The sequence below is a fragment of the Melanerpes formicivorus genome, unplaced genomic scaffold (genome assembly GCF_026170545.1).
Source record: "Melanerpes formicivorus ecotype bairdi unplaced genomic scaffold, bMelFor1.0.p_v2 SCAF_41, whole genome shotgun sequence".
NCBI lineage: Eukaryota > Metazoa > Chordata > Aves > Piciformes > Picidae > Melanerpes > Melanerpes formicivorus.
Genome location: NW_027142393.1, coordinates 5,406,174 through 5,428,491, shown reverse-complemented (window position 1 = coordinate 5,428,491; position 22,318 = coordinate 5,406,174). Strand labels below are relative to the sequence as shown.

The 22,318-nt window shown below is 49.7% G+C and overlaps 1 protein-coding gene across 1 annotated transcript in view; it reads right to left on the bottom strand.

Annotated features, from left to right (window-relative positions):
- The window catches only part of NXPH2 (neurexophilin 2), a 43,933-nt gene that overhangs the window by 2,926 nt on the left and 18,689 nt on the right, over positions 1-22,318 (bottom strand). The window lies entirely within an intron of this gene.

Here is a 22,318-nt window from a genome sequence, read left to right as displayed (position 1 = left end):
AGGAGCTGGCAGCTGCCCTTTGCACATAGATTTATTAGATAAAAATATGCCTAAGGATGCTGGAGAAGCTGAACAGCAAGGCAGCACCTCTGCTAAAAGATGGGGTGAAATAAACCCACCACATTTTCCATTCCCTCTTCCCTACCCCTCACCCCATCACCACTTAACCTCCCAACTTGTTTAGGCTTAAAATCCTGTCTTGCTCAGCCCTTTCTGGTGGTGTAATATGGGTTTGGAATCTCTCCAGAGAAGGAGACTCCACAGCCTCTCTGAGCCGCAGGGCTCCAGCACCCTCACAGGAGAGTTGTTTTTCCTCAGGTCTGTTGGAAAAGTTGTTGGAAAGCCATTAGCTACTTCTGGTAGTGCAAGAGTGGTGTTAGGGTTCAGTCAAGCATGCAGCTCAGTAAGTAGCTGATTTTCTAACATGCAGATGCAGGGCCCAGGCACGTTCCTCCTGTACACTCTGAGGTCCCGTGCTCAGGATGGCAGAAGCAGAGTCTGTGTTTCAACAGGCTAGAAAGGATCACCTAAATTTTCTTTTTAGGGCCTTTAAAGTTTGGGAGAAGGTGTTCTCAGGGGTTCTTCTCTTCAGGACTCTGTTGCACCTAATCTACAAAGTTTTCCAGCTTCCATGTTTGAGCAGGGGGAAAAGCCTCTTAAAATGGCAAGAACACCAAATGGTCTCATGCTGTCCTCAGTTCTAGTGAGAAATGGCTGCTTCCTCTTTCTGCTGGCAAAATGCTGCCCTCCTTTCATCATCAATCTTGCAGTGTCATGGTGGGCTCCGAGCACAGGATGGGGTTTTCACTGTCCAGCAGGCACCCACAGCAAGATTATGGGGTGGAAGTTTGCTTAAAGCAGATGAAGCACGGAGTGCCTGCCATCCTGCTCACTCAGTCTGATGCTGAATTCCTGGGGTGGGATTTTGTGCTGCTTGTCACTAGGGACCCTGCACTGCTGGGCTTGCTGATCCCAAAGGAGTCCTCTACGCCTTAGTTCCCTCTGGCATTTAGTTTCTACTATCCTCAGTAGTTACTTTATCATCTGCAATTTTTTGTTTCAGCCTCTGGCAAAGATCAGAGACTCCCAAGCCCTTGGGTCTTCACTGGTGCACCAGGCTCCAAACCCACCTACCATCTGTTCTTGCTGAGCATCCCTAGTGCAGTAACTGGGATGGGTGTTGAAGGGTGGCCACCAGGACACCATGCACAGCCTGGCTGCAGCCAGGCAGCCGACACTGTTGCTGACCAAATCTATGGCAGGGTTAAAGCATATGGCCAGGTGTCTCTGCAGGAAGACTTTGTTTTACTCTCGAGGTTAGAAAGAGGAGGGGAGAACAAGACAACAGCCTTCGGTCTCAAACTTCGTGTGGCAGCATTTCTGTGGCTGAGCTCTGAACCAGGAGATTCTGCTGGGCACAGGGACAGATGCTGAGCTGTAGTGGCACAAACAGTGCTGTAGAACAATGCTGGAGGAAGTGTGGCTTCTGCTGTGCTGGAAAGCTCCTGCTGAAGCAGTGCCATGCTCATGCATGGCTCTGCAGCCACTTGCTGAAAGCTCTCACCCAGCTGGGTGATGGTGGGCACAGCTGGCCATCATCACTGCCAGGGCAGTAACAGCCCTGCTGCAGAGGAGCAGCTCTGTGCAGATGGAACAAGAACTGGTGCATACATTCACCCACCCTTCACCCCAAAACTCACCTCAGGCCTTTGCAAGCACAAAAAAAGAAGCCCTGGCAGTGCTGAGATATCAGAAAGCTTCCACTGTGTTTGCATGGCTAAATGATCTGCTCTTAAAATGTGAACGCCTGGCCTGAACTGTGGGCACCTAACACTGGCACTGCTGTTAGCAGCGGAGCTGGAGGCAGCTGCTACAAGCTACAGCCACAAATTTGAGGGAGAAGTGCATGGGGACAAAGCCACAGGAGGATCTGCCCTTGCTTGCTCCTAGCTCTGGCTGTTCTCTGGCAAGGGCACAGGGATGTACACAACTGTCCTGGGCTGCTTCGCTTTCGCAGTGTTTACTGGAACCTGCGCAAGGGCTCTCTGGCTTTCCTCCCCTTGCCTCTGGCGGAGAGGTCTAGAGGGCATGGACTCATGTGTTCCTGGTAATGCTCAACATCTGTCTCTTCAGGGGGCTTTCACTCCAATGAGATGGCAGAGCATTGCTTTCTAACTGCTTTGCTCAGACGGCTCTGCTATAAAAAGGAGAAATACGTGGGTGTGAGGTTTGGGATGGCTGAAAGGTAGGAAGCTCAAGCCAGCTGGGATGGTCACATTGGTGAGGGATTGGAGCACAACTGCTTCAAAACCACCATGGTGGAATCATGCTAACTACTGCTGCTGCTCTTAATTATCTCTGTGCTACAGCGTGAGGTGTTCTCCAAGATACTGACCCATGTCCCTGGAGCTAGTGCTGTGAGTATTTCCTGTGGCAACACAACAGCTTTGATCATGCAGCAATACTAAACCATCAGTGTGCTCCATTAGATGCTGGAATATCCCTGTTTGAGGCCTAGACAGCCATCACTGCCCACTGCTCAAGGCTGTACCTTACACTTAACCTTCTCCTGAGGCCATTTGCAAACCATGGGATTGGCCAATCTCACCCAGCCTTAGTTCCTGACTGAGAGGACACAGTCTCAAGCTGCGCCAGGGGAGGTTCAGACTCGAGGTGAGGAGGAAGTTCTTCACCGAGCGAGTCATTCGGCATTGGAATGGGTTGCCCAGAGAGGTGGTTGAGTCATCGACCCTGGAGGCGGTCAAGGGGAGATTGGACGTGGCACTTGGTGCCATGGTCTAGTCATGGGGTCTGCGGTGTCAGGTTGGACTCGATGATCCTCGAGGTCCTTTCCAACCTAAGTGATACTGTGATACTGTGATACTGCTCTCACATCCCTGGTTTCAGCAGAGGCTGGCAGAGTGGTGAGCTGGGCTGGGTGCAGAGTGGTGAGCTCTGCAGGCTCTGGGCAGCACCTTTGTTGTGTGTTACAGATGTTCAGTGAAGAGGTGCGGAGCAAAGCAGTGCCTGGCTCTGCTCTGAGCAGGAGTGAGGAGCCACTGCTCACAGCTGTGACTGACATCTGTGCTTTTTCAAAGAGAAATCCTTTCCCTGTGTGTGTGCTGTTGGTTTTCTGTTCTGAGTGCAGCTTTCTACAGTATAAGAGAACCAAAGCAAGGCTTCCTTTGGCTCCACACAGCAGCATGGCCGCTTGCCTGCCGCCAGCTCCGAGCTGCTGGCCAGGCTGGGCAATGCTCTTTGTTCAGCTCTTGATTCACCTTGGCTGGCAACTTCTGGGCAATAAAAAAGTGTTTAAAGAATGCAGCACATGCTGGGGAAAAATGACTGCCTCAGCATCTTCCCATTTCACTATAATGCTTCTCTGCAGTGGAAAATATTGCTAGTAGGGTATTTGAAAATTACTGGCTTAAGGAGGTCTACATTTAAATAGATGGCTGTGGCTGCAGTTCTCCTCTGCTGCACCTGCCTCTCCCCATCCCCTCCAACCACCAATTTCCAAACAGAAGAAATCATCTAAGCTTTCTCCATATTGCAGGGGCTGTATAATGTCACCCAGTTACTCTAAAATTCTCACTAGATGGTAGCTATTTTCTAATAAGAAACAATCTTGGCCCCACTGAGCAGCACAGTATCCACAGCGTGCCTCAGGGTTTGCTTTTGCTGCCCTAACCAGCAGAGCAGCTCAAACCAAGCTGTGCTGTGCTTCATGTTTGTGGAGTGTTAAACTTCAAACCAGTGGGTCTTCCTGGGTGCTGCTCTGAAATGCCGACTGCTCTTCATGCCCTTGATTGACCTTGCCCACAGCAGAGCAGCACAAGGTGAAATCATAGCATGCACTGGGTTGGAAAGAATCTCCAGAGGTCATCTGGTCCAGCCCCTTGCAGTAAGCAGGGCCATGCCCAGCTACACTACATGAGGTCATCCAGTCCAACCCTGCTGCAGTGTGCAGGGACATCTTCAACTTGCTCAGGTAGTGCCCTCAGCCCTGCTTTCTTCACAGCCCCCAGTCTCTCCAGACAGCCAGTGCTTCCATGAATCTGTTCCATGGTGTCTTGACTCACACCATGCTCAAAGTGTTCAACTCAAGATTTGCCATCTCCTTTCAGTCGGAGTTCGTAGCCCCTTGACCCCTCTCCTAGGCCTTTCACGTGGGTTGGAACCAAAGCAACAGCTGCAGGCAGCTGGAAAAGGGCATGTCATTAAATGACCTTCCCTTCCTCCAGCTCTTGATGGGGCTTGGTTTATGCTCCCCAATCCAAATGCAGTGTGGATGTAAGCAGCAGCAGCCTGCATGCAGGTCACTCACCACAGGAACCCTCAACAACTTTTTTTGCCTCAGTCTTCACTGGCAACCCCTCTGCTCATGGCTCTCATGTTGATGGCCAAGCTGGAGCCCAGGGTGACATGGTCCCTCCCACTGTGAGCTCAGACAGGGTGTGTGATCATATGAGGAACCTGAAGATACACAAGTCCATGGGGCCTGATGAAATGCATCCCAGAGTCCTGAGGGAATTGTCTGGTGTGCTTGCCAGGCCACTCTCCATGATATCTGAGAAGTCTTGGCAGTCAGGTGAGGTCCCTGGGGACTGGAAGAAAGGAAACAGCCATTGTTAACAAGGGGAGAAAGGAGGAGCCTGGGAACTGCCAACCTGTCAGCCTCACCTCCCTGCCTGGGAAGATCCCGGTGCAGACCCTCCTAGATATCTGCCAAGCTGAGGCACATGGAGGACAGGGAGGTGATTCAGGACAGCCAGCGTGGCTTTACTAGGGGCAGGTCCTGCCTGACCAGCCTTGTGGCTTTTTATGACAGAGTGACTGTGGCAGTAGATAAGGGACAGCCTCTGGATGTCATCTAGCTGGACTGCTGCAAGGTCTTGGACACAGTCCGCACAACATCCTGCTGGCCAAGCTGGAGAGATGTGGGTTTGCTGGGTGGCTGTTCAGTGGGTAAGGAACTGGCTGGGTGCTCAATGGCTTGAAGTCCAGGTGGAGAGCAGTGCCAGTGGTGTCCCTCAGGGGTCCGTGCTGGGACCTGTGCTGTTTAATGTCTGTATCAATGACACAGTGAGGTTGAATGCACCAGCAGCAGTGTGCAGATGACGCCAAGCTGAGTGGTGCTGTCCATACTCCAGAGGGGTAGGGTGGCATCCAGAGGGACCTGGACAAGCTGCAGAGGTGGCCCAGGGGAACCTCATGAGGATCAACAAGAGCAAGTGCAGGGTTCTGCACCTGGGCTGGAACAATCCTCACTGTCAGTACAGGCTGGGGGAGGAGGTGATAGAAAGCAGCCTTGAGGAAAAGGACTTGAGGGTGCTGGTGGGGAAGAAGCTGGACAGGAGCAGGCAGTGTGAACTTGCAGCACAGAAGGCAAATCACAGCCTGGGCTGCATCCAAAGCAGCATTGCCAGCAGAGCCAGAGAGCTGATTCTGCCACTTTGTTCTGCTGAGACCTCACCTGGAGTGCTATGTGCAGGTCTGGAGCCCTCAGCACAGGAAGGACCTGGACCTGATGGAGAGGGTCCGGAGGAGGCTATGAAAATGCTCAGGGGGTCAGAGCACCTCTGCTACAAGGACAGGCTGAGGGAGCTGGGGGTGTTCTGGAGAAGAGAAGGCTCCAGGGAGACCTAAGAGCAGCCTGCCAGTACCTGAAGGGGGCTACAGGAAGGATGGAGAGAGACTATTTGAAAAGGCCTGCAGGGACAGGATGAGGCTTCAAACTAGAGAGTAAATTTAGATTGGTGTTAGAAGCTCTCTACTATGAGGGTGCTGGAACACTGGCACAAGTTGCCCAGATTGGTGGTTGAGGCTCCTTCCCTGGAGATATTCAAGGTGAGGCTTGATGAAGCCCTGGGCAACCTGATCTAGTTGGGGATGTCCCTGCTGACTGGGGGGAGGTCAGACTGGATGAGCTTTGGAGGTCCCTTCTGGCCTGGACCATTCTATGATTCTGTGATTCTGCTCCATGATCCCTGTGAGGTGCTTCAGAGAAAGCAGCCTGTTGGTGAGACACTGCTAGCAGGAAATGCTCAATACATCTGGGTGCACACCCTTCTCTGTGGGCAAGGCACTAAATACAAGCAGGTGTACCCCTGCAAGAGTTAATCGTCTGGATGCTCCGGGAATTTCTTCCAGGCTGCTCATCAATCACCAGCAATCGCTTCCATGGTTTCACCTCTGCCAGGAATGTTTTAAACCTGCAATGAAGAGCTCAGTGGCGACAGAGGCTCTCAAGCACTGCTCAGCGCTCACTGGCCTGCTGCAAGCTTTGTAGCCCCCACCAGTAGAGCCCCAGGGGTGGTGGCAGGCAGGTGGCACTCAGTAACCTCCTCCCACCCTGTTTCACCAGTGACAAACTCGTAGTGGGGGAGGCTGCTGCTGGTCTCCTCACCCTGCACTGCCTCCATCGCCGAGGCTGTACCTCGTGGGAGTTCTGTTGGTGGCACTGCTGCAGCCACGCCGCTGCTGCCCTGGCTCCCTTGCACTCATTCCAGCCCTAGCGAGCCAGCATCGCTGCGGGGCTGCATGGAGCTCTCCCTGCGGGGTGGGGCAGAGAACCAGGTCTGCTGGGTCGGTGTGAGAAGTCAATGACTTCAACACATTTATCAAAGGCTAAATAATTTATGTCTGGACAGGCTGTATCAATTGTGTGGAGCACAGGCATTAGCCAGACACAATCATCTCAGATTAGCTTCTTCAGCATCTTACACTGCAGCCCAGCAGGATTAATAAAAGCTCAGCCCATCATCAATTCCATGGGAAAACATCAACGTGTGTTCCACTGCAGCCTTTCTTCCTTGTTGGTTTTTTTTCCCCAAGCAAATGACAAGGGGTTCCAATAATTCATCACAACAAGCTGAGCTTGAACTTTACTGATTATTAAATAGGCTTTTCCCAGCGGCAGAGGCTGGGATGGGTTTTATGGCAGCAGATGTGATTGCTGCCAGGAATGCTTCAAGGAATTCAGGAATTAAGCAGCAGCATCTTTCAGCAGGAGTGTAAGAGAGAGCCATGGCTGCTCCACCTAGTCCCAGCCTTGTTTTTCAGTATTATATAAGCCTGTGTGCTTTCATAATTGCCAGGTGGATTAACTTTCCTTTACCACTGCAGTTTCTGCTAGCAATGAAAGCTGTGAATTAACAGAGGCAGAAAAGTCCTTAAGGATGCCTCCATCTTCAGCTGCCCAAAGGCATATTCAGATTTTGGATTGGAAATGTTTGATTTTCAACCCCCTCTCCCAGAAAATTCTGCTGCAAAGCTTTTGGATTTCCCTTGAGAAAACAAAATTGTGTGGGTCAGCCTGCCCCAAGAAACGAGTTCCTGCTCGGTGCTGAATCAAAATCTGCTGTTCACAGAGATCCTGAAATTTGCACCGATTCTCCTGACTGCCATCAGCTGCAGCTCCAGGCCAGCACCCCTGCCAGTGTGAATTAGACAACAGCAGCTGCAGCAAGTGAAAACTGAGTGTGGAGTGCTCTGTAGGCAGCAGGTAACATCCTGCCACAGCCTGCAGTTTGTGTTTTCTCTCAGAAGGTGTACTTGAAATTAGGATTCAAGATAAGCCACTTGTTAGGAGTTACTTTTGTAAGTTAATAAGGTGCATTTGAATACCTGAGGGCCTGACAGCAGGGGGGGTGGCTCTCACTCTGGGGAAATAACAAGAGAGCTCCAAAGAAATACAACTGGCTTCTGAAATGTATTCCGTTTGTGAAGAGAGTGCAAAGATTACTTGGGGTAGTTGAGATGAAGGGGCTGCTAAAACACGACCACCTATCTGGCTGCTTGTTTTTTCCCTGAGCCAAATGCTTCTGCCGTTGTTATGGTGCAGCTGATGAGGGACTCTCATGGTGACTCTCCCTGTCATGACGGGTGGCTGAAGAGCAGCCAGCCCAGGAGGCTTCACGCTGCCGAAGGTACAGCCCAGGTCCTGGTGATGACAACTACCTACCTGGTAGCCCTGCCTGACCCATGAGGAGCTCACAAGCCATCTGTGTGGCATATACTGCTCTGATCACTGAGCTGGTGGGAAGGAACAGAGTGAGCAGGGATTTCTAGTGTCAAACTTCAAAACCCAAAAGAAATGACAAAAGACCTCTCAGCTGGAAGTTTAGAGCAGGGTCTTTGTGTCCTGTGCAGCTCTGGAAGTAGCCCTTGCAGTTTGCAGCCTGGAAGAAAAGAGAGGTGCGAGCAGCACACCAGCAAAAGCAGGACCTGAATGTTCCTAAAGGTCCTGCCTTTTAGCTTGATTAACTGAGCAACTCCAGTTTGTCAAAAGCTGGGAATTAATTATTTCTCCATGTGAATGAAGAGACTCCACAGACATTGTCATCACCATTTACCCATGCTGATGGGGGTGGTGGGATGTGAGCATTCACAAGAGAGGCTGAACCTCCTAACTGAGGCAGGCCTGGCTCTCCAGGCACTGAAATGCTTTCCTACACGTGAACAACCTCTCCCTTGCTAAACTGCAAATAAACAAACAGCAGCCAGTGGTTGTAACTGCCTTGCTGGCTCCTGTGGGAAGTGACAGACTCTTTGACATGCTCCGGTGCAAAGAAGAAAGCCAGAAACTCAGAGTTCACCTGCTTGCTTTCCGTCTCATTTGAAAACAGATCAGAAGGAGGGTCTATGTGTGGGGTTCAGCATGCTGATGGCAGCAAAGAGAGCCTTTAGGAGGGGGAACTGCAGAGCAGGGAGTGGCTTGTCAGTGGCATGAGCTGGATGGTGACACAAGACCCAGACTTCCCAAAATCCCCCATCATGTTAGCAGGTTGTCATTTGGGAAGCAGGTCACAGACATGCTGCTGCTTTCTTTCACTGGGAAGGGTGGACAGAAATCCCCTGTTCAATAGCTAATATAATTGGCTTGCTTTAACAATTCTGTCCTGTCTCCTGCAGTTAAAACTAAAATGACAAGCTGCTTCAGCAGCAAAAAAAGGCCTCCATGATCCAGCCTTGCAGTCCATTAAATTTTCTGCTTGTAAATGAATGCTACAAAGCAGTTCCTCCCCACAGCAGGCTGCTGCACTGGCACCCTGCTGACAGGGGCAGCCAGAGCTGCACACCAGCCTCCTGTCAGGGGCTGGCAGTGGGGCTTCCACCAGAGCCATTGCTCTGCAGCATGTCTGGAAGGCATCTGAGAGGCACAGTGGGCAAGGGACAGAGAGAAGATAAGGAATGGCAGCCTGAAACTAGGTCTCAATACTGTGAGTGTGAATACTTTCTGACACACTACTGTCTGAAAGTCACAGAACACTGCTGGTCACAAGGGCACACTTCAAGAGGACCACAGAGCCACAGAAGTGCTTGGTTAGAAAGCCCTTTGGGGCCATCGAGTCCCACCACAAACCCAGCACTGCCAAGGCCATCACTAAGCCATGTCCCTAAGTGTCACATCTACACATAGTTGAAATCCCCCCCCAGGAATCGTGACTCCACCACTGCCCCGGGCAGTCTGTTCCAGTGCCTGACAACCCTTTAGGTGAATAAACTTCTCTTAACATCCAATCTAAGCATCCCCTGGCACAACTTCAGGCTGTTTTATCTCATCCTCTCACTTGTTACTTGGGAGAGGAGCCTGACACCCACCTGGCTCCAGCCTCCTCTTCCCCTGGAAGAGACACAACGGTAAGGGTAAGCCTGAAGCTTTTGCTCACGTTCAGCCTCTTCCCTTTCAGCAGCTTGAGACTGGCACAGAGGGTAAGGCAGAGCACACAAATTGGAGACGTGAAAGCCAGCGTGTGCCTCGGCACTGTTCCCAGCCTGCAGGGTGGCAGAGTTCTGCTGCTGCTCCCGCAGCAGGCATGCGGGCAGCTAATGAGGTGTGGTTCACAGCGCACCGCTGAACGGGGCTCTGCCTTTCCTCCTCGAAAGAGCTCTGTCTACATCTGTCTACACCTAAAAGCCAGGAAAGGTAAAAGATAGACAGCTTTAATGAGAATATGGGATGGCAACATCCAAATAACTGCCAGAGAAAACTACCAATCTACACCCGGGGGGGCAGTGGAGGAGGCTCAGTTCAGGGTAAGAATTCATTGCCTATGTTTGAACAATACACGTGCTTCAAACCCAGTGTCATGTTTCACAGAACAAATGAAAAATCACTTAAAAACGCTCCAATTTCTGTGGGAAAGGAAGACAATACTTTACTAAGCCAGCACAAGAAACTGGCAGCAGCAGCACAAGAAGAAAGAGTGGAATTTAAACACAAAGCCTACAAATATTTTCTTTTCCAAATGTATCTGTGGGAAATCCGCCCCACAGGCCTGACGAGGAGTGTCAGGGCCTCTGAGGCGGTCCCTCCAGCCTCAGTTGGAGAAATTGCTTAGAGCATAGAGGGCTTTGAAGTTCTCTCCATGCATGGCACTGATCTGCCGTCTTGCTGAGAGAACAGAAAATCTGTCTGAGAGAGGCTTCCTGCCAAAAAACTTCTACTCCCAACGACCTCACCTCTTTCTACTGGTTTGGTCTTTCCCCCCCACATCTAAGACAGAGATACCTGGAATGAAAAACAGGTATCTTATTTTTTGTTTGTAGTGGGACAAGGCAAAGTCTGGTCTGAAACTACCTAGCAGTTTTTCTTTTTGCTGTACAGGAGGCAGGAGCAGAGAAGTGACATAAACGTGAACCATTCTGTTTCAGTTACTACAGATGAGGAAGCTTACATCTATATATGTGTCTATAAATATATCTATCAGTGAAGTTTGAGACAAGATTTTGGTTCCAAGCAGGATGGCCAGGGGAATGCTGTCGTGGAGCACGTCCGTGCTCCACCTGGCTGGCTACACAACGCCATCAGCTGTGTTAGAGCCCAGCTGTCCTGCAGCGCACAGAATGGGCAGGTCACAGAGTCTGTGACACACTAATGGAATCATCCAGCTAGGTGGGACTTCTGAAGAAGGCAGGTGGCTAAAAGCTGAAACTCTGACTTCAAAAACTCGGTGTGCATTTGTTCCAAGAGTAGTTTCTAACCCTGGTAACTAGAAGGAAGATGAAGCCCGAGCTGGGCGGGAGGGTTCGTGTCTGGCGACGGCCTGTGCCTTCTGGCTGGCCTAGTGCACGGCCAGGCTTCTGCTGCGGGGACATTTCTTCTGGCAGGGGTCTTCAAGCAGGTACCTCTAGCTGTTTGTCTCTGCTCTCTGCACAACCTTTCCCTAGACCTGGCATGACTGTGGTGCCTGATGCACACTAGGCCACCTTTGAGAAGAAAGCAAAGAGGAACTTGATGGCTTGATGGCCGCACCCAAAGAGTGGCTGTCAATGGCTCCATGTCCCAGTGGAGGCCAGGGACAAGCGGAGTCCCTCAGGGATCAGTCCTGGGACCTGTCTTATTCAACATCTTTGTGGGGGACATGGACAGTGGCATTGAGTGCACCCTCAGCAAGTTTGCTGATGACACCAAGCTGTGTGGTGCAGCAGACAGCTGGAGGGAAGGGAGGCCATCCAGAGGGACCTTGACAGGCTGGAGATGTGGGCACAAGCCAACCTCATGAAGTTCAATAAGAGCAAGTGCAGGGTCCTGCATCTGGGTCGAGGCAATCCCAGGCACAAATCCAGGCTGGGCAGTGACTGGCTGGAAAGTAGCCCTGAGGAGAGAGACTTGGGGGTGCTGGTGGACAAAAAGCTCAACATGAGCTCTTAATGTGCACTTGCAGCCCGCAAAGCCAATCAGATCCTGGGCTGCATCAGGAGAAGTGTGGCTAGCAGGTCGAGGGAGGTGATCCTCCCCCTCTGCTCAGCCCTGGTGAGACCCCACCTGGAGTACTGTGTCCAGTTCTGGAGCCCCTATTACAAGAGGGATGTGGAGGTGCTGGAAGGTGTCCAGAGAAGGGCCAGGAGGATGAGCAGAGGGCTGGAGCTGCTCTGCTGTGAGGACAGACTGAAGGAGTTGGGGCTGTTCAGTCTGCAGAAGAGAAGGCTCCGAGGTGACCTCATTGTGGCCTTCCAGTATCTGAAGAGGGCCTACAGGAAGGCTGGGGAGGGACTTCTCAAGATCTCAGGTAGTGACAGGACTAGGGGGAATGGAATGAAGCTGGAGGTGGGGAGATTCAGGCTAGATGTGAGGAGGAGGTTCTTCCCCATGAGAGTGGTGAAACCCTGGAATGGGTTGTCCAGGGAGGTGGTTGGGGCCCCGTCCCTGGGGGTGTTTAAGCCCAGGCTGGATGAGGCTGTGGCCAGGCTGATCTAGTGTGGGGTGTCCCTGCCCATGGCAGGGGGGTTGGAACTAGATGATCCTTGTGGTCCCTTCCAACCCTGAATGAAACTATGAAACTATGAACCTATGAAACTATGAAACTGGTGTCCAGGTGCCCTTTGAGCCAGTGTGCACAGCTTCTTGCAATCCATTTTGCACTGAGCTTGCCTGGTGCTGTGGGTGGATGGAACTTGTGCTCTGCCTTTGGGGTGAAGATCTTCCTCTGGTTATTCCTAGAAGACATTTCCTAATCAGCTGGTAAGTTTCTGAGCTGCCCCGTTCCCAGACTGTCCAACTGTACACCTAACCCTGTCCTGTCCATCTGCATACCTAACCCTGCCCAGCTGCACACCTAACCCTGCCCTGTCCATCTGCACACCTAACCCTGCTCAGCTGCACACCTAACCCTGCTCAGCTGCACACCTAACCCTGCCCTGTCCAGCTGCACACCTAACACTACCCTGTCCAACTGTACACCTATCCCTGCCCTGTCCATCTGCACACCTAACCCTGCCCAGCTGCACACCTAACCCTGCCCTGTCCAGCTGCACACCTAACACTACCCTGTCCAACTGTACACCTATCCCTGCCCAGCTGCACACCTAACCCTGCCCAGCTGCACACCTAATCCTGCCCTGTCCAACTGTACACCTATCCCTGCCCTGTCCATCTGCACACCTAACCCTGCCCAGCTGCACACCTAACCCTGCCCAGCTGCACACCTAATCCTGCCCTGTCCAGCTGTACACCATGTCCCACCAAACCATGGCCCTAAGAACAGCAAGAGCTTGCAGGGCCCTGCTCTTAGCATGACCTGAGAGAGGAACACTGGAGTCCTTTACCAGGGCAGCACCTGCTGACCATCCGCGTCTGTAAAACTTCAGAGTTAATGATTTTCCCTCCTGCTTATTTCTTCAATGCCTGAGAGATTTTGCTTTACATTTGCTGAGACCAGTTCATTAAAATACTAATTTCCAACACTAATTATCTGTTGGTGAGCACTGCTGGTTGAACCACCAGCAGCACTGATAGGTTCTCAGCTACAAGAGAGTCCACAGACGTTCAGGTCCTTCCAAGCTCCTGGCGGGAGTCACTGTGGCACTCATGTGGGGGCAGGCTGGCATGGATTTGGTGTGGCAAATGCTTTAAGGATCAGAGTTAACCATTAAGACTATTCTATGGAACAGGGAAAAATGCACTAAGTGCTGTGTCTGTCAGAAAGGACCCTGCCTTTCCTGGAGCTGTCATGGAGGCTTTGTGCCCTTGTAAACTGTGAATTAGAAATGGGTTATGGAGCAGCCCTTAATGTGCTGCTCGGAGCCTGTTCATATGTGGATGTGAACCCTGGGACCCCAGGTGCCCTCCCCCTGCACCACGCAGCAGAGGCTGGGGTTTTATCTTCCTGCTCACGTGCCCTTATAGCCAATTTTTTAGTGCATTATGAAGAAGAGAGTTTTAATAATGGAGGCAGATTAAATGAATAAAAGGATGCTTCTGACAAGTCAGGAGCAGAGAGGAGCTGTGCATTTCTAGCAGATTTGGAGCTCTGTATTATTACAATGCGTGAGAGATGATTAACAAAGAAAAATATTACAGTTATCTGCTCCCTTTGAGAGCCTAACTAATGAACCTCTAACAGCTGCTGTTGAAAAATTGGTAACACCATCACTATCAATTTCAAGACAAAGCACAGCTGACAGATGTTTGAAGTGATAAATCAGGCTGCACGAGGATTAAAATAACAAGCCCCAAATGGCCTTTAAAAGACAAAGGTGCTGCAGCAAACTATTTTCAGCCACTTTGGATACTGTCAAAAGTTAGATGGCTGATACAATTATCTGGCAAACCAGTAATGACCCAAGTACTATGTGATGAAAAATCTACCAGTGGTGAGGCCCCAGCCAAGGTTCTGAAAAGAGCAGGCTCTCTAGGCATCTGTGCTTCTAACGGCAGGAGCGAGAACGCCACGCTGCCCTGAACGTTACACCTGGGAATCGCTTATGAGAAGCACACGCTGGGCTGAAGCATAAAATGAAACTGAATTGCATTCTTGTACATTTTAATTAATCCCATTTTAGAGCAAGAAGTTACATTTTAATGGGCAATGAGCAGCATTATTTAAATAAGGCCTGAGATTGTGGTGTTGCTTTGCTGCAGGCTGCTCTTGTAACAACCTCTCGTGCCCTGATAGAGATAAAGAGCCTGCTCCAGGAAGCCTCCGAGTGCTTGCAAGCTTGGGAGCGAGGGGAGAGCAAGCTAAAGCAAATCCCAAGTTTCTGAACTTCATCTCACTTTCAGTGCTCAGGTGCATCTTGTCAGAGTGTGCAGGACTCTGTGGAGTTTGGGAGGGAATTCTTGGTGCAAAGAACTCTGACCATCAGCTGTTCTGCTGTCATCACTCCTGGCTGGGTGAGCATCCTGCAGGAGGGATGGCAGGACAAGCCTGTGGAGAGCTGCCATGCCCCTGGCTGTGCACAGCTCCCATGACCTTCAGACTATGGTTTAAGCACAGCTTAGGGACACCATAGAATGAAGCTCCCAGCTGCTATAAGTGCCTTCTGTGCTGACATCCTGGGAAGCTGTGGTCACCCCGGGTTCCTGGACAACACTCCTCTGCTAAAGGATCTCTTCACTGGGGCGGCTCAGAGACTCTTGGTGATTCCTCCTGAATCCTCCTACTATTGAAGAATTGTGTGACTGGATCCCAGAGCCCATCAGCTGGGCAGGGATAGGAGGGGCATGGCTGACAAAGTTCAAAGCTGGCTTCCAGGTGGCTTCCTGTGGGGGTGACACTTCAGGAGGAAGCTTCTCCACTTACATCTCAAGGAAGTGGAGGCCCTTTGGGCAAAGCCTGGCTAGCACCTTCCCAGGACTGCTCCCAACACCTGTGCCTTGCTGGGACTGAGCAGCCCCTTGTCACTGCCTTTGCCCCCCTGCTCTGGCAGTGGTGACTCCACCACACTGACCTGGGCTGAAGGCAGAGCCGAGGCTTCTCTTCCTCCCTACCACACAGCCAGGTGTGGAGGGTGGAGCTGGGCCCAGTGCTGCCTGTCCTCACAGCTGCCCGGGGAGCAGTGGGGGGCTGGCTCACAGCTCCTCCCCTCCCTGCAGTGTGCTTGGGAGACCACGGCAGTTTTCTGAATTAAATTAAAACATTTTTCCCTTTCAGACCACTTAGCATGAGGTAGCACATTGGGGCACTCTGAGCTATTTTATTGCTGCCTACACACATGCATACATGCTGCTTTCCTAAATGAATTACTCTCTTAAAGAAGAGGAAGTCATTGACTGAAGCTACCTTATTATTAAGTTTTAAGTGAAACAATATTAACCTTTGCCTAGCAGCAGCCAGCCAGGCCTGCAGCCATTGTGTGCTGCATAATGGTAGAGTAACGGTGACTTCATACTGTAAAGTCTTAATGAAAGCCAATTTTAATCCCTTTTAATTTGTTCAGCCATCTTTCATGTCCCCAAGGAAAGGGAAAACAGAACTTCTTTCAGCATCGCTTTGTTTGCACGCTGAGGATCTGGGGCAGTAAATTAAAATCTTTCTAAAGCAGAAATATTTTGCTGAGCACTTTTCCACCTATTTATCAATATAATACCTTGGATTTTTGGATGCTTTTTAAAGACAAACAAACCATGATTATTCTCACTCAAGACCAGTGCCAGGTACATGAAGTGTCAGCGCTAAAATGAAATGATTGCTTTGAAACGCTTTAACAATCACATGGTCCAAATCTGAAATCCAGTCACCATCTAAGCTTTAAGAGGTCTTAATTAAAAGCTGGTTAGTCATCTGTCCTGCTATAATAAATCCATGACTTGGGTCTGTAAAAGGGAGCAGAGATGAGATTGGAGTCTAGGTTGACTGGAAAAAAGTCACGGCACATCCCTGGCTTGTTCCCTTTCAGTAACTTACTGCCTTGGTTAGTACCTGAGGTCTTTGTACATGCAGTGTAAGAACAGAAGAGGATCTGAGGAAGATGAAGATGTTACTCTAGCACAAGAGGAGTTAATACAGATTGCTGCCATTTGCATATAAAATATGATTTCAAACCTATTTGCTGCACATAGGCCAGATCCGGATCAGACAAACAGGGAATGCATTCCACCCAGTTTCACATCTTCCAGTCTCTCTCTGACTGAATTACTGTGCACATAACCCCAAGTATTCATCTGGTCTCATCCCATGAAGCATGTGATCTATTACAATTGGCACATAAAGAATACTATTTTGAAGTTGTATAAAAAGCACTGCACTGGCAGGGTGCTTGCAGTTGGTGAAGCGAGCACTTCAGGCAGAGAAATGCCCCCCAGGAGGGCTGGGATGGGGAAGTGGGACTCCAGCACACTGCTTTTAAGGCACATGTCTAAAATGTGTATCCCTGAAAATGTACAATCCTAGAAACAGGGCAGCAGGAAGCATTCTCTTTGGATGCATACAAAGAGTGTTTAGGGGGAAGACTGTATAAAAGCATAACCTTAAAATGCCTTTCCTGGGCCAGTATGGACAATGCAAGCTGGTATGCAGGTGCCACTGGACATGAGCTGCAATGGCCAGCAGCACCCCAGGCACCTGACTGCAGAACCCCAGCGGGAACTCAGATTAGGTAAGGACTCAGTGAGGAATCAAGGCTGTGGATTTGTTTGTCTTCACTCACAACAGTTTTCTTTCCCCAGATTTCAGACGTCTACTTTACCCACATCTTCTGCTGGCAAGCCCTTTGACTTCCTTCCCTGCTCCCAGGCTGAGCATGCACCATAACAAACCCCAAGTGTTCCTTTTGCACCTCACTCCAAGTTTCTTTGGGGAGTTTTCTTTTTCACTTGACTGTGGTCTTGAGCTCTCTAGCAGATAATGAATTTGCTTCCAAAACAGAGCTTGCTAATGTAAGGTTTACTCTGACAACAGCCACGCTGCAGTGATCAGTTCTCACAGCTTTTTAAAAAGCAGAAGGAGCCAGGTCAGAAGAATCCATAATGGCCAAGGAGACTTGCAGGTCACTGCTTAATTCACCTGCTGGCAGGGAGGGTTTAATCCAAAAGATGGCTGTTTTCATTCAACAGCCAAGTCCCAACTCTGTATAAGAAACAGAACCACAGATTTAAGAATGGCTTTGGGAATGAGTGTTGGCACATGGCGTGAGTAATCTCAAGCCACAACAGAAGGAGTCAGGAAGAAGTTTTTAAAGCAAGAGCTAGGAGGTGCAAGCTGATGAGCAGAAAAACAAGGGACTGATGATGTGGCAGTGAAGTCAGGCTTCAAACCTCACACATTCCTTCTTGTGTCTAATGTGTGTTTTCATACAGGTTGTGGAGATCAAAGAAGGAAGCAAATCTAAACCTAACTGCTGGCTAGAGCAAAGCTGGTAGTGTCCACAGGAGAGACAAAAGAGAGCTCTGGTGTTTTCAGCTGCCTGCCACAGGGCGGAAGGAAGTTTGACAGGGAGAAGGATGCCCTTGCATGAAAATGGAATGTGTTGCCCTGCTTCCTCAATTACAGAGGGTTTCTGAAGTCTCCAAGTATGTATGTGCATGGCTGAACCTGCAACAAAAATGTGATTCTGTGAATCTGAGGCGCCAGGAACAGGCCAGTGCAGTGTGCTGTATCAAATAGCACTGCAATAAACTGCATTCCATCACATAACAGTTTAGCTTCTGCTGTCTAGGAAAGGGCCAGTGGCTTGTGAAAAACCATCTCAAGAAGAGCTCCTCTGTCTGTCTGTCCTACCTGCCTGCAGTGCTGCACAGGGCTATGGATGAAGGGAGCACAGCCTCCTGCCAGCTCCCTGCATGCCTGGATCACCCACAGGTACAAATCTAATCTGAATCAGGCATAAGCATCAAATTAAGCAAAGTATATGCATGCTAGTGTGCTCCAGGGTAAATAGATCTGGTTTTCCTATTCATCTTGGCTGGGGCTGAAGCAGGGAACCTTCCAGCTCCTGTTTGGGGCACAACAGCTGCTCCTGTCCACAAGCCAGGCACAGAGAGCAGGGAGGCCAGACTCGCAGTGAAAAACAAGGATTGTAATCACCTACATGCAGAGAACAAGAGGCTTGAACACGTGGCAGCACTGGCCAGAGTTGGTATTCCCAAACCAGGCTCCAGAACAGAAAACCTTGGCACATCTCCTTCCAGCCAGCACAGGGCACCAGCTTGTTAGTGCAGGTAAGCTGTATGCAACTCGTGTTCTACTTTGCTTAGGGCTCAGCTGAATTTCAGCCAAAACTCTGATAGCTGAAAGTGGATCACAACATCCAAACATTTTGATGTGCACTTCATTGATGCTCACTACTCAGGAGATGTTTTCTCCAGGGTGCCAACACCATGCTTCACTTAGCTGCTTTTTCTCCTTTTGTCTTCATGGGCACTACACAGGATAAATGTAGCACAGACTGGAGGGAGGAGAGGTTGTGACTCCACTGCTTGGCACCTCTCTGGTTTGGGATGCTGCTTTCCTGGCCTCAGCACCAGACCATGATGCCCCTGCCACTGCTCCCCTTTTCCGGAACAGGGGATCAGCAGCATGCCAACAGGCTCCCTGCTCTTGCACTCTTCCCTGGTGCCATCCTGCCTGTTGCTGAATGCCAGGGAGCACATCACTAATACCAGGTTTTACATTAAAGACAGACAGTCTTGTCTTCTGTGTCCTGGCTTGTCATGGTTTCCTCTCCCTCCCTGCTACTGCTGAATGGGCATTCAGGCAGGTACACACAGACCCAAGAGAAAGCATTTCACTTGGAAGAATGGAATATGAAAAGGTCAGATGAAGACTGATGCTCTGCATTTTGAGATGTCCTTGATTTCTTGTGCATGAAGTCCAAAGCTGAATGTACCACACCTGGGTCATTTTCTGGTAACAAAACACTTGCATTTTGCATGCCTGCAGGAGGAAAACCTTCCCTACCAGAGGTCAGACCCATGCAGCCATCCAGAAGTTTCAGTGAGAAGTAACTGGGCAGCATGTGGGCTGCAGATTGAACTTCTCTTGTCTGATAGCTCTGGGCCAGACCGGTGCAGATAAGTGACAGAGTGAATTATCAGACCAGGCAGTCCTGTGAGAATAGACTCTGCTGCAGGTCAGGAATGGCTAACCACTGCCCAGGGTTTTAATGATTTTATATTACATGAGAAATGAATGAACAAGGACCTGTGGTTACTATTGCTCAGCCTCTGGCTTTGGCCAAGCATCTCTTCTGGCTACTACTACAGTGAGATCTGGCTATACAGTGTGGGAAGAGATAAAACCTTCTCAGCTGTGCCACACAAAGTATTTCCTGCAGAACTGTTCCTGTTCTGATTTCCTCCATGCCTACACTATTTACAGAGCTGACAGAAGGAATCAAATCACACAGCCTACAAAAGGAGTGCAACCCAGGGCCTCACTTGCTCCCAGTAGTGGAGAAATGTAGCGTTAAGACTTGCAACTCATTTCCAATTTTCTGTGCTGGTGAGACAGTCTCCAACCAGAGCATTATCTCACACACCAGATGTGCAGCTCCATCTAGGTACAACAGGGTGTGATAAGTACGCAGCTCCAGCCCTATTTCTTCTTTTATGTTTTAAGTCAAATGCTCACTCTGATTTTAATGTAGGTTTTAGTCTCAGTTTGCTGTGTGCCTTGGGGGTGGGAGGGAAGCAGGGAGTTTGATTTTCAGTTATGGAAACGGGAAGAGAAAGCACCCGGGACTCAGGGTATCTGCAGTTAACAACACAAGAGACATCAATATCCAGACCTCTAATTTCATTTAAATTGGTGTAAAACCAGAGTATAGAAACAACTTATGCTGATGTGATTAACTCCACTTAAGGGGAATTTGCCCCCAAGGCAGCAGTCTCTTGGCTGACACGGCAAACTGCATTTGGAACTGAACTACAGCACAAAGAGCTCAAAAGTTATTTGAGCCACTGTCAAATGCCACTCTGAAAATACTACTTGGATATTAAGTAATCTGAACACAGTTTGGCAATTAACTCCACCACTTCTGTGTTACTGAGAGGTTCAACAACAATACTGAAAAATCCCTGCTGTGCCTGAGCTGAGAGGCTGTATCCTGTCAGGGCAGGCCGTTGCAAGAGCATGTTTTCCATGGCTAAGTGCTCATCCTGGAAGCAGAGGAAATACAGTTTTGCAGCAGGATGGATACAGAACTGGCACAGTGCATGCTAGCCTTCTGGAATGCCAACAGGAGCTGGGAGCTGGAGGGTGGGGTTCAGCTCAGGAGGAAAGAGAGACCACAGAGGGGGAAAACGAGATTGACTCTTCCAGGTGTGTCTTGCTGTTCCTCCAGAAAGGTTCCCTTGGCTGCAGGGAGTCATTGAGTGCTCTCTGGATTCATAGCAAACTTCTTGCTGCTTTCTATGGGCTTCAGCTGGGGCCCAATGCTGAACATCAGCTCGGTGCTGACGGTCTTACGGGTGCAGAGGCGGTTTCTGTGGGAGTAGAAAAGGTCCCGCTCCTTGCAGCCTCAAATGGCTGCACACCTTTAAAAAGGCAGCCATGATGTGCAGTGCCTCCAGCCATCCACAAATGAATGAGCTAATTAAATTACTTTTTTGCTCTGGTGTACTGCGCAGTCCAATTAAGTTGCTAAGCCAATCATCTTGAACTAAATCAGCCATATTGTTACATAATTCTTTTTAATAAACAGATATCATTACAGGAGCTGGGCTCTGAGGGTGCCAGATGCTCCTAAACAGGGAGTCTAATTTATTTCATTGATTTTAAGAAGCGGCCCGTTCATGGGTGAGAGCTTTTATCATCCAAAATGCTAATCCTCATCTGCGTCTAAAGTCGGTTTCTGTCTCTCCCAAACATAAATGAGAGCACAGAAGAGCTAAATGTGGGCCTTCCCTAACTCCCCATCACACAAAACCGTTGTCCCTAGACACTGAATAAATGTCCTTTAAACACCACTGATAAAACTGCAAAGGAACAGAGACCAGAAACCTCTCCCAGAATTACTGTGCCCAGTATGAAGACCAAACAGCCACCCTTTGCAAACAAAGCTTCTGCTGAAGAAAGAGCCCATGCTGGGTGGCTTGTTCTCTGCTGGGCCAGGAGAGAGGGGCTGGGTGCACTGCCAGCCTGGGGGCGCTGCCCCATAGTTGTGCTCAAGCCCAGAGCAGGGCACGCTGGCAGTTGACAGGGACTGTAGTAGACTGAAGAGACTCAGGCAGACTGGTTCCCTCTGTCAAAACCACAGACTGCCTGCTTTAGTTTTGATTAACATTTCAAGGGCACTATTAAAGGACATGGGAAGCAGAGATGTTCCCTTCAAACACTGCCAGTGATGTAGGCTCCTCCAGAGGAGAGCAGAAACGCACAGCCTCACCCAGCAATCAACGAGACTGTTTATTTTTTGCTGCCCTTGGTTTATGCCTTTTTTTTTCTCTCCATAAAGATAATACAAAACAGGAAAATGTTTTGGTTGCTTTTCAATAGCTTCAGCAGAGGTTGGATGAGTCACACAGAAATCAAGGTATGAGAAGTAGCTTTAGTCAACAGTCCTCTTCTAACCTTCCTGAAGAAGCTGCTGCTGAACGTTACTGGCCTGCACCCCCCCAAGATGCAGGCCACCAAAGCATCACCAAGAGGAAAGAAATGGTGATTGATGAATACTTTGGGGGCATCTGTGCCTACCACTCTCATTTGTCTTCTTTATTTTGGACCTCAACACAGCTTTTGCTTTGAATTTTCACTTGGTCAGTGATGACTGAAAGCTCTTTCCCTGGATAAAAGCTGAAGGGAAAACCCCTGTGGTTTACATTTGGATGTTAGAGGGCTGATGTGCTTTGCTGTCACACTCTATTTTTAAATGCATGACACTGCACAGGTGTTCAGACTCCCAATCCTTAGCTGAATCTGTCATCCCTCTGCAGCTTGTCACTACAGCAGCTAACAAACAGGAAAGGCTGAAGTCCCTGCAAGGTAGAAGACCACAAGTGCCTGACAATGGTTAATGGCCATTTCTTGCCATAGCTGAAACGTATCACCACGCTTGATAAATTCCTGGGTGTTATAATTGCTTGGAGGTTCATTTGCCTATCTAGATTTTCTGCAGTTAATAATTTATCCACAAGCCTTTACTGTGTCAGACA